This window comes from Rhipicephalus microplus, chromosome 2 (assembly GCF_043290135.1).
Source record: "Rhipicephalus microplus isolate Deutch F79 chromosome 2, USDA_Rmic, whole genome shotgun sequence".
NCBI lineage: Eukaryota > Metazoa > Arthropoda > Arachnida > Ixodida > Ixodidae > Rhipicephalus > Rhipicephalus microplus.
In genome coordinates, this window is record NC_134701.1 from 141,185,437 (window position 1) to 141,196,829 (window position 11,393).

The 11,393-nt window shown below is 43.3% G+C and overlaps 2 non-coding genes across 2 annotated transcripts; both read left to right on the forward strand.

The window, feature by feature from the left end:
• The first annotated feature begins 274 nt into the window (after nt 1–274).
• Nucleotides 275–361, forward strand: TRNASTOP-UCA (transfer RNA opal suppressor (anticodon UCA)). The gene has a single exon. It is a non-coding gene; the product is annotated as a tRNA-Sec (tRNA).
• A 10,486-nt stretch (nt 362–10,847) lies between these two features.
• Nucleotides 10,848–10,934, forward strand: TRNASTOP-UCA (transfer RNA opal suppressor (anticodon UCA)). The gene has a single exon. It is a non-coding gene; the product is annotated as a tRNA-Sec (tRNA).
• The last annotated feature ends 459 nt before the right edge of the window (nt 10,935–11,393 follow it).

Below are 11,393 nucleotides of genomic sequence, written 5' to 3' on the forward strand. Positions count from 1 at the left end.
TCAGTTCTTTTTTATAGCGGAAGAGGTCGCCCTCACCAAAAAAAAAGCATGCTTTCTGCTGATATTTATTCGAAACCAGCCGAATCTTCGGGCTCCTAAAGGTGGCGCAAATATAAGAACACAATTTGACGAGGTCTATAGGTTGCACCAATTCTTCAAATTTCTCATTTACGGTTGCCATTAGCGTCACCTTGGTCTTAAAGATAGATGATCACTGCATGGTAATGCCCCTCTAAATTTTGCCTATAAATAGTTGATTGAAATACTTATAGTTGCCCAGATGAGCCTCGGTGGTCTGGGGTGCGGGCTTCAAACCCGTAGCTGGTTGACGCCAGAGTGGTTCGATTCCACCTTCTGGGCGGTGTTGTTTTAAAATTTTAATATTTTTCATCACTTTTTTTATTTTGCGTCTTTAGAAATTAGTTTTTCCTGTTGCAGCGAAGAGTACATTCCTTGCTGTAAAACATTATAAAGTGTTCTAAAAAAAAGTCAAATCCCTCGTCTGCAGTAACTATATTCTTACTCTTTTGCTCCTGCCATGCGGGCATTTTAAATGCGAAGCATTTCTAAGCGAACTTCAGTGACTTTGAGCGTATCTATCTATCTATCTATCTATCTATCTATCTATCTATCTATCTATCTATCTATCTATCTATCTATCTATCTATCTATCTATCTATCTATCTATCTATCTATTTGACTAGTCATAACATGAAAATCATGATATGTATGCCATGATTGTCATGATTTACATTTCATGGTCGTGCAGCGGTTGCCGGGTGGTTTCGTTCGCATCGCATGTTGCAAAACTGGTATGGTAGAACATTATTGCATGGCGAACACAAGCGACAGACCCTAACATGAAAATCATGACATGCGTGTGATGTGACAACATGACTACATGCCACGCTCATGATGCACTCGTGGCCGTTTTGCCAGTGTCAAATACACCACATTTGGTATTACGGTACGTGAATGAATGATGAAGGTACGTGACTCGTGCAAACTTAATAATCATGAGATGCGTGTCATGTAACAATATGACATGCCACGCTCAGGATGCGCTGGTGGCCGTTTCGCTAGCTTAACTTATGCCAATTCGGTATAACGGGTCTTGAACGGATGACGAAGGTATGATACTGGTGCAAACATGATAAACATGAGATGCGTGTCATGTAACAACATGACTACATGCTACGCTCATGATGCGCTCGTGGCTGTTTCACTAGCTTCATATGTATCAAACTCGGTATTACTTGACGCGAAATGCCGACATATGTAAATGACACAACCAAACGTAGTTATCACGACATGCGTGTCATGTAAAACATGACACGCATGTCACACTCGTGATGCACTAGCGGCCGTTTCGCTGGCTTCACATATGCCTGCCAAATTTGGTATTACGTGACGTCAATGATGACAAAGGTATGTGGCTGGTGCAAACATGATAATCATGAGATGCATGTCATGCGAGAACATGGCTACCTGCCACAATCAAGGCACCAATACATTTCGGCGTGACGAGGTGCGCATGCTCACCGGCGTTCATTTCGTTGCGTTACGCCGGCGTTGCCACGCCATACGCCGGTCCTGCCTTATACCAACACCACCTAAATTATTTAGGTGGTGTTGCATATACTCGCAGGCGTGTGCCACGCTGCGTTGCCTTGACACATGCACATTTCAGCGCGTCCGGCGTCCCTCCGTCATGAAAAGACGGAGACGCAGTGTTGTCTGGGTGACGCATCGGCACGAAATTCAGCATGTCACATTTCGCGCTGGTTGCCTTCGGGCTGCGCCGACGGAGGCTGGTAGAGCCTGGCGTCAGACCATAGAGTGCTCGCGTTTTGCTAACGTAGCATCGCAGTGCCCAGCGTTAGCGAGCGTCCTCTTTACGTTACAGTATATTAGGCCCTTCATGTTGAGCTCGTGCCCGTTTTTCTAGCGTAACACGTTGTGAATTTGGTGCTACGTGGCGTCAATGGATCAATAAATTAATGACTGGTGCAAATATGATAATCCTGACACGCGTGTCATGGAAGAACATGACAACATACCACGCTCTTAGCGTGCTCGCAGCCGTTTTGCTTGCTACACATGTTTCAGATTTGGTATCACGTGACGTGAATAGATGACGAAGGTAAACGACACATACAAACATAATAATTATGACACGGAAGTCATGTACGGCATCATTTACCTCCACATTGTAACGTTGTGCTGATTTCAAAGTGACATATAACTCTTTCTCACTCGTGCTTCGCATATCATCAATTCCCACTGTGCGTGGAATCTGGCAATTTTTTAGTATTTGCGTGCATACATTTTTAACTTTGCTGCTTTTGAAATGTACCCTATACTCCTGTCACACCGGGCATTTCAAAATGAGTACTGGCACAAAATTCTGAAGGCAAAATAACTTTTAGGCTATATTCGTGTGCGCGCCCCAGCATGATCTACGAAATATCAGCCATTCGTATAGCTGAAAACATATTGAAAAATCAGAAAATAATGAATGAGAACATGAGTCATGGCCCCACATTTTACGTTTATTTATTGTGCAGCTTTTACAAACTCCACGAACGTGCATTTGCTTTGCTTCTTCTACATGGAATTACCTTTTAGCAGCTGCTGTTCATTCAAACTCGAAAGGGGCGTAAGCTGGCGCACGCAATGGTTCCTTGTCGAGATAAGTGTACGACAACGAACGTCATGGGAGCGTTCGATAACGAAGCCATGAATGAAACGTGGCGAAATGGGGATGTTAAGTGGCTGCATGTGACCCGCTGATCAGGCAGAGTGGAAAAAGAACTTTACTGGTGAAACTAACGTGCACTACTTAAGAGCAACAAGCATATCACTTTCAACGCTTGGCGGCTCTGACCTCAGTCCAGGCGAGCCGAGGCCACGAGTCGGATTGTTCGAGTTAAAGGTGCCGACGGTAGAGTGCCAATACAATTCCACCACATTCACCTCTATGCGCACCCGTCACTATGTATAACGGAGCTTGCGCGCTGTATTGTAGTGCTACGCAGCTGTCATGTAGTGGCATAAGCCCCTCGTCGATCCCAGCTCCCATGCGCCACGCACGGGGGTGTTTTTCCGAAAGAGGAAGACGAGGACCGCTGAACGGAGTTTTCAGGGATCGTAAAACCAAAAGCCTTTTGTTTAAGGATCCTGCCGCCTGTTTTTTGGACGATCCCCCTATGTGGGTGTGCGCCATTATAACAAGGATTATCATCATTCGTCAACAACAAGCAAGAAAACAAGCAAGTAAACAAGCAAGCAAGTTCGACTGGCTTGTATTTTGATGACTATAATCGTCTTGAGTAGCGGACATAAGGTCGCCCTTAATGAATACGTTTCACTTGTTAGTCTGTGTGCTCTAGAGTTTCGCACTCAATCAACCAATCAATCAATCAATCATTCAATCAAGCATACAAAGTTTTCAGGGAACAACCGTAAGTTCTCTGCGATGGCGTACAAAAAACACGATTGCTAACAGTAAACAATGCGATAAGGACAGTCTGAAATAGAAGATAAGAACAAAACAGAACTAAGGTGTAAAAACTGAAAGTCAGTTTAACAAGGCAGAAATAGAAGGCACTACAGGATTAATACAAACGAATAATCATTACAATCACATATAGTCATAAGGAAGGTAGGTGTAAACTGCTTAATAATAATAATAATAATAATAATAATAATAATAATAATAATAATAATAACAAGAAGAACAAGAAGAAGAAGACTAGACGCTCGAACACGCAAGTAGCTGGTCGTGCGTGCTCTGGGGTTTTGGCCTAAGTTTGTGTAGTGGCTGTGGTTTCTTTGTCTATATTAGGTGTTCCTATAGTGCTTTTACAGCTAAGTAAGTGCTTTTAGCGCTAGAAAGTTCACTTAGATGCAGTTTTCTTCACCTGGACCAGGGGCTTGCCCCTGGTCTGCTTCACTTCCGCCACAGGAAATACCAGTGGATCAGTTTCTACGCAACAGCATTCCCGCAGTTCCTGTGGCCCTCGTCCCTAGCAATGACGGCTTCATTCGGATGAAGAATCCGAAAGTGATCCAGGCAGAGCTTAGAGCTGTGACGTCTCACTTTCACAGCATCACAGAGGTCCGCCAGTTCGGCAGAGGTGGTATTCTATGTTTTTCATCTGATCAGCTCTGTGTCCAAGACCTATTGAAGTGCTCGAGTTTCGCGACCAATCCGGTGAGCGCCTTTATTCCCCCGCATCTGGCATGTGTGAAAGGTATTGTTCGCGGTGTCGATGTTAACTTGACCCCGTCTGAGGTATTAGAGATGTTTGCCGTGAGTGGTGCTATTTCCGTTTATAGGTGTGCACGACTAGTAGAGAAGCAGAAGACGCCGACTGAGTCGGTAATTGTAACCTTTGCTGGAGCGAATCTCTCAAGCGAAATCAAGGCATGGCCACTAATATACAGAGTGGAACCGCTATCACCGCGACCACTCCAGTGTACGAAGTGCTGGCGATACGGTCACACTATTAAAGGATGCAGGTCAGAACTCAGATGCCGAGTGTGTGGTGACAACCACGAAACAAATTACTGCAAAGCTAAAGAAGAGAAATGTTGTCTCTGCAACGAACAACACTGTGCAGATAATCCTGATTGTTCTGCAAAGGCTCGAGAAATGTAAATTCTTGAAAAAATAGGGCGTAGGCGCTGTTCTCGACGAGAAGCCCTAGCGGAAATACAGACTAGAACTCAGGGGTATGCCAGTGCTGCAGCACGACATATCTCGGAAATAAATGGGTCGATTTCCCTGAATATAGCGGAGGCCATAGAAAAGGCTCTAGAAAAAGCCATGGAACGACTGACTTCTAACCTTTGCGATTCTCTATCTCAAATTTTGGCTAACCAGATGACTCGCATATTTGGTAAAGCGGGAGAGTCAGGCCTAGTATCCCAACATGTTGAGAGTTCACGACCAATAGCTGACGGTGAATCTGAAACTGCGCCATCGTATTATCAGCCCGCAGGAGCCTCTGCAATAGGCATCCACAGCCAAAATGAGGAATTTGAAACCGCACCATCGTATTCTCCGTCTACAGCACCCTCTGCAGTAGATATACAGAGTGTAAGTGAGGACAAAGCTACATATACAATAGATTCCGATGACATGGATTTGGACCCTAGGTCCCTGAAGAGATCTAGATCCCCTGTGTCAAAGAAAACTAACTCACCGAAACAAACAAAGAACAAAAAGTATCTGAAAGAAAAGGAGAGCCTTTCAAAGAAGGATTTCTTGAAAGAAAGCATTCTAGAGAAAGCTATAGCGGAAGCAGCTCTTTCGAAACCATAGGGTCGCTTAAGATTCTCCATTGGAATTTCCGATCAATCCATTCTGCATCTACGGATTTGGTACACTTGACTTCTACATTCGCTCCTGATATTATAGCATTACAAGAGACATGGCTATCTGTACATAATTTGTTCCATTTAAATAACTTCCAATCTTTTCGATTAGACCGTCCATCGAGAGGTGGGGGTCTAGTTCTCTTTATTAGTAATAGAATCAGTATGAAAGTCAAATGCTCATACAAACATATGTCGCCAGAATGCGAAATTTCGGCAGTAGACATTACACTGCCCAACTGCACTCCTTTCACTTTAGTTAATATGTATTTTCCGGATGGAGTTCAAGACACACGAAGTTTGGATCTAGCTACAAAATCGTGGTGCAAAGACAAAGTTTTAGTTGGAGACTTTAATTCCCACCACACGAGTTGGGGTTTTAGAACTGATCTTAGTGGGAAACGCTAGTGGGAGTGGACAATGGCCAATGACCTGACGTGCCTCAACGTAAGAACCCCCACATTTATTCGTAATCACTCCAGGTCGGCCTTAGATTTAAGTTTTGTCAGTTCAGCCATTACTACTTCTTCTTGGAAAGCGCTGGACTGTGGCACCAACAGTGACTACTTACCGATAAGTTTTGAAATTTCTTGTCCGATAATTCCATCTTGTTCAAATGTAAGAGTATTTGTAAATTACACTAAATTTAGGAATGACCTGAAGTCAGCACTGGCTTTTCACTCGGAAGAGAGCGACGATAAAAAAGCACTGAAAATAAACGCAATCATTAAACGATCCTACAAAAGAGCCGAATTTACTGTTGAATCCACAAAAAGAGTATATAGCCGTTGGTGGAATGATGAATGTACAAGAGAGCATCGACGACGTCAGGCAGCTTGGAAGCAGCTCTTACATAATCAATCCCCACAAAACTGGGCCGATTATAAATTCATTGCTGCGGGCTTTAAAAGAACGGTAACTCAGGCTAAACAACATTATGACAGAAGACATTATGAATACCTGTCGAAGCCTAAACATATGAAAGCACTGTTCCGATATATGAGAGCTCGGAAGATCTTGCCATCACCAGTTAATGCAGCTTGTGATAATCTGTCGGCGCAAGAAATTACCACTACCTTAGAGGCAATCGGTAAAGGTCTGGAAAGCAGATTCACTTCAGTAGTGCCAAACAACTGGCACAAGTCTACGACAAAGTCTGACTTTGAAGAAGTGACACAGACTGAAGTATCCAACGTGATTAAACATTTACCCTGTGCATCTCCTGGCCCAGATGGAATCACAGTACCCATGATTAAAATTCTGTTCAATTTATCGCCTCGAGACGTCGCCAATGTTATTAACTACTCCTTAAAAAACTCATGGGTGCCGCAGGATTGGAGGATAGCAAAGGTAATTCCTATACTAAAAAATCCGGGTGGAGGATTAACAGTCGATAATATCAGACCAATCTCTCTAACATCTAACATGGTCAAACTAGTAGAGAGGGTCCTACATAGCCGAGTAAGTATCTGGATGGCAGACAATTTAGTAATAAAACCGAACCAAATCGGCTTTCGTAGTGATTTCTCAATTTGGTGTGCCCATGCTGATTTAGAGAGCCGAATACAGCTCGCGCGTAAAAGAAGGCAATACGCTACTTTAGTAACGCTTGACATAGCCAAGGCGTATGACAGTGTGGAGCACTTCATATTGTTAAATACGCTAGAGAGATTGAACTTCCCACAATATTTTATTCAGTGGGTGGCAGAATTCTTAAAATCAAGAGAATTCTACTGCGTCAAGGATGGATGTTCCTCATCTAGATTTAAACAAACGCGCGGAGTTCCCCAAGGAGCAGTCTTATCTCCAATACTATTTAATGCTTTAATGAGCACAATTACAACAGATCAAGAAGTTACTGTCTACATTTATGCTGATGACATCGCACTCTTTGCTGCTGACTGTGGTATTTACTCATTACAACTTAAATTACAAAGATATATTAACATGTTGAAAATTTGGTTGCAGTCGATTTCGTTATCGTTAAATGTCAACAAAAGCGCACTCATGGCGTTTCCGCTTGCAGAACCAATTTCGATTTCAATTCTATATAAACAGGAACCCATCCAGCAAGTAGACTCTATAAAATATTTGGGAATCATTTATAATGACAAACTTAACTGGAGTCCACAGATAGAATATATAACTACCAAAGCACAGCGGGCTTCAGCCTTACTACACAAGCTAAGTAACCGGAAATATGGGTTACGGAGGCACACCTTGATAACGTTGTACAAGATGTACATGCGCACCATCATGGAATACGGCTGCATATTATTCTCGGGTGGCCCTACTTATAAAACGAAACCTCTAGTTCTCTTGGAGCGAGAAGCACTTCGAATGTGTCTGGGACTCCCTAGATTTGTGGCTATCAATGTACTGTACCAGGAAGCGCGCCTGCCTACACTACTTTGTCAATTTCGAATTTTGACCGTACAAGCATTTTTAAAATTTTATAGCTTACCGGCAAGAAGATCTCAATATGCTTTTATCGCAAACCCAGACGCCTTCTTTCTTGCTTATTGGCCACGGTTTCACACACCTCAGATAATGTTTGTACAAAAAAATCTACAAAGTATAAATGTGAACATTAGAAATGTAATTGAGACTAATGACTCGAATTGTCATGTTATCATTGAGTATGATGATATATTCCCCCAAAACGCCAAATTACAATCCCTCAAATTTTTAAATAACATATTATTAGATTACTTGGAGCATGCAAAAACTAAAAATATAATAGCCACACATGCTTCCGTAAATAATCAAAAGGCAGGTGTAGGCATTGCCTCTGATTTGCTTGACTGGTTCTTTTCAGTGAGACTGCCTGATTTTACTCCAGTTTTTGAAGCGGAGCTCTTGGCGATTATTTTAGCTCTTCGAAAACTTCCATCAAATCAAAACAATGCAATAATAATGACGGATTCTCTTTCAGTTTGTGCAGCTCTGACAGCTTCAGAGAACTCTCGAATTCTAAGCACATTCAAAACATTAGTACCGCCTCAGTTGAGACTCCTGAGATTACTATGGGTTCCGGGTCACTGTGGATTAAGATTAAATGAATTGGCCGATTCCTTAGCACGAGCCGCACTTGATGGGCCAGTTTTGTCCATACGGCCAGATGTAGAATATATCACGGCTATAAGATATCGAAAATCAGCAATCTCCACTGATACGATAGAAAAAGTAATTACATGGACAGACTATAACCACCTCATGTTTCTATGGCAACCCCACTGGAGTCAGTCCAGAAAGCTCGAAGTCTTAATTACTAAATTTCTATGTCGTGTCCCCCCCCCCCTAAACCTGTATCTACACAGAGCTGGTCAGACATCACCCCTCTGCGCATTCTGCGGAGAAATGGAATCACTAGATCATTATTTTTTGTATTGTCTCCGCTACGAGATACTTAGAAAAAGGTTACTAGTTATGCCATTTCGGCAAATAGGCCTTAGATTGACGGCGGAAACGGCGCTAAGCTTTGGCGCCTCAGCTTTGGGACATTGCCACAGGGATGCTTTCAATGCCGTTTGCGATTATATTCAGGCAACCAAGCGTATACCTTTGTGATCTTCAATCAAAAAAAAAATATTTATTACTCTAGAGGGCAGAGTGAAGTAAACGCAGCTGAGTGGTAAACATAACACCTCAAATCTCAAAATTGCTCAACTTGATTTTTTTTTCGTTTGCTCTTTTTATGTTGTTTTTATTTTTACATTACTCTTATTATAATACCACTTCATTGCACATAGTTAAAATTATCACAGAAAAACTGCACTACACTTTCTTGGCCAATTCCCCTGAGTGGGTATGAGCCAACCTCCCAGGGAAACAAAACAAAAGCATCCATCCGACAGTTGTCATACAAACATCTCCGTGAAAAGAGCCTCTTGGCCCCTGTCGCCTTTCGCGACAGAGACATTCTGATAAAGAAAGATGCGCAGTGAGCACTCTTCGTAGTCATTTACGGGAGCAAGCCTAATGAACTATGTGCAGTTGTTCTCATTGCTCCCTTCCTAGTGTTCAGTATATCGTAGTCAAGATATATGTAAATGTATAAAAGTTATCTTTACGGGCCCTGTCCGCGATGTGATCGCGCCTTATGAACTGGACTATGCCCTTTCTGTGCTTTACGCGCCTCGTACGGTATACATGTACTACATAGCTCTACGGAATATTTTTTTCTTACTAGTTTCTTTTTAAAATTTTTTTCTGATATTTTGCGTGTCGTGAATATTCCTGCACAGAGCCCGGACCATATACTGGGGTCACTGCCCAAAATACCGACGGTGATGAGAACAACGATCATGACAGGGGAAAAAATAAAAGAAAAGAAAACGGCCAATAAATGAATTTGGCCGACCCATACCGAACTTATCCAAAACATGGGAAGCATTGGCAGAATACAATATATGCGAAAATTCGGTGCCTTAGGAGAGCATGTCATCATAGAATGATGGCAATAAAAGATAGATAGATAGATAGATAGATAGATAGATAGATAGATAGATAGATAGATAGATAGATAGATAGATAGAGAGAGAGAGAAAGAGAGAGAGAGTTTGCTACCACCATGCCAAGAAGTTCGCCTGATCTAGCGTACGTATACGTCAACGAGATAAGGGCTCGCTGCTTGGGATTGCCAGGGCTGACTTGGCGAATATAAGCCGCTGGGAAGTTCAGTTTGTGGCTGCGCCCTAAAGGTTCACGTACGGCTCAAAGTCGGTTTCGAGAGCCAACATGTACCGTCAACTAAGCTACGTGGAAGTCTGGCGGGCAAAGTTGTCGCGTTGCTAATATCGAGGGCGCGGGTTTGAGTCTCGGTCATGGGCGCCGCATTTTGATGCGGACGAAAGTTAGAGCACCAGCGTGCTTAGATTTATTTGCTCGTTAGAAAATCTCAAGAATCCGGATGAATATGAAACAGCAGACTGCGGCGCGCCTTCTTAGCGGGGTTTCGGCTGGTAAACCACCCGCTTGCATATGTGCCGTTCACAGGCCATGCCAATCGCAGCCACCTCAGATGTGCTTGTGCAGATATAGTTTAGGCGCAAATTAGAACTCACAAAGAGCGATAAACACGAATCTTTTTTGTGTTTGTTTTAATTTTTCGGCTCAATTATGCCTTGAAGCAAGTACCAACGAGTACAGTAAGCAGTTATGCTCCTGCAGATACGGCTTTTTCATATTTTGTCCGTTCCATTTCATAACGGCAGGGGTCACCGTCATCAATGCAAGCCCCATTTCTGCTGCAATTTATTCGAGGCCAGCTAAATCTTTCGGCTCTGAAAGATAGCGCAAATATAAGAACACAATCTGGGGATGCCTACAAGTTGCACCAGCTCTTCAAGTTTCTCTTTTACGGTGGCCATTGGCGCCAGTTTGGTCTTAAAGATAGATGATCACTGCATCGAGACGCCCCTTCAGAGTGTGCCTATAAATAGTAGATTCAAACTATTAGAATTGCCCAGATGAGCCTCGGTGGTCCGGGGTGCGGGCCTCAAACCTGTAGCTGGTTGACGCGTGAGTGGTTCGATTCCACCTACTGGGCGGTGATGTATTGAAGTATTTAGTGGTTTTCGTCACTTTTTTCACGCTTTTGCGTCTTAAGAAATTAGTGTTTCTCTCCTGCAGTTCGGTTCTACCTTCTCGGTGGCGTTTTTTTTTTGTGCGTTGCGTGCGCACTTCTGATCTTGCGTCTTGGTCATTGTCACAATTCGTGCAGAGCTACATCATGATTAGCAGATACGTGCAGTGAGTGCTTTCGTAATTTTACGGGGAAAGCCTTTCGTGTCTCATGCTCCCTTTCATCTGTCCGTGCCCTGAATGGTGCCAGGTGACCTGCCAACGGATGCCGGTCATGTCGCACACTACAGCGCTCACACTTTGCTAGCGTCGCTGTGTGACCGTCTCGTGCCCACTCGTGCAAGAAGGGAGATGCACGCGCATCGCGCTCCATTTTTTCCAACCCCGTCTCAATGGGCATAGGTTTTGGCTGGACACGCTTTGGA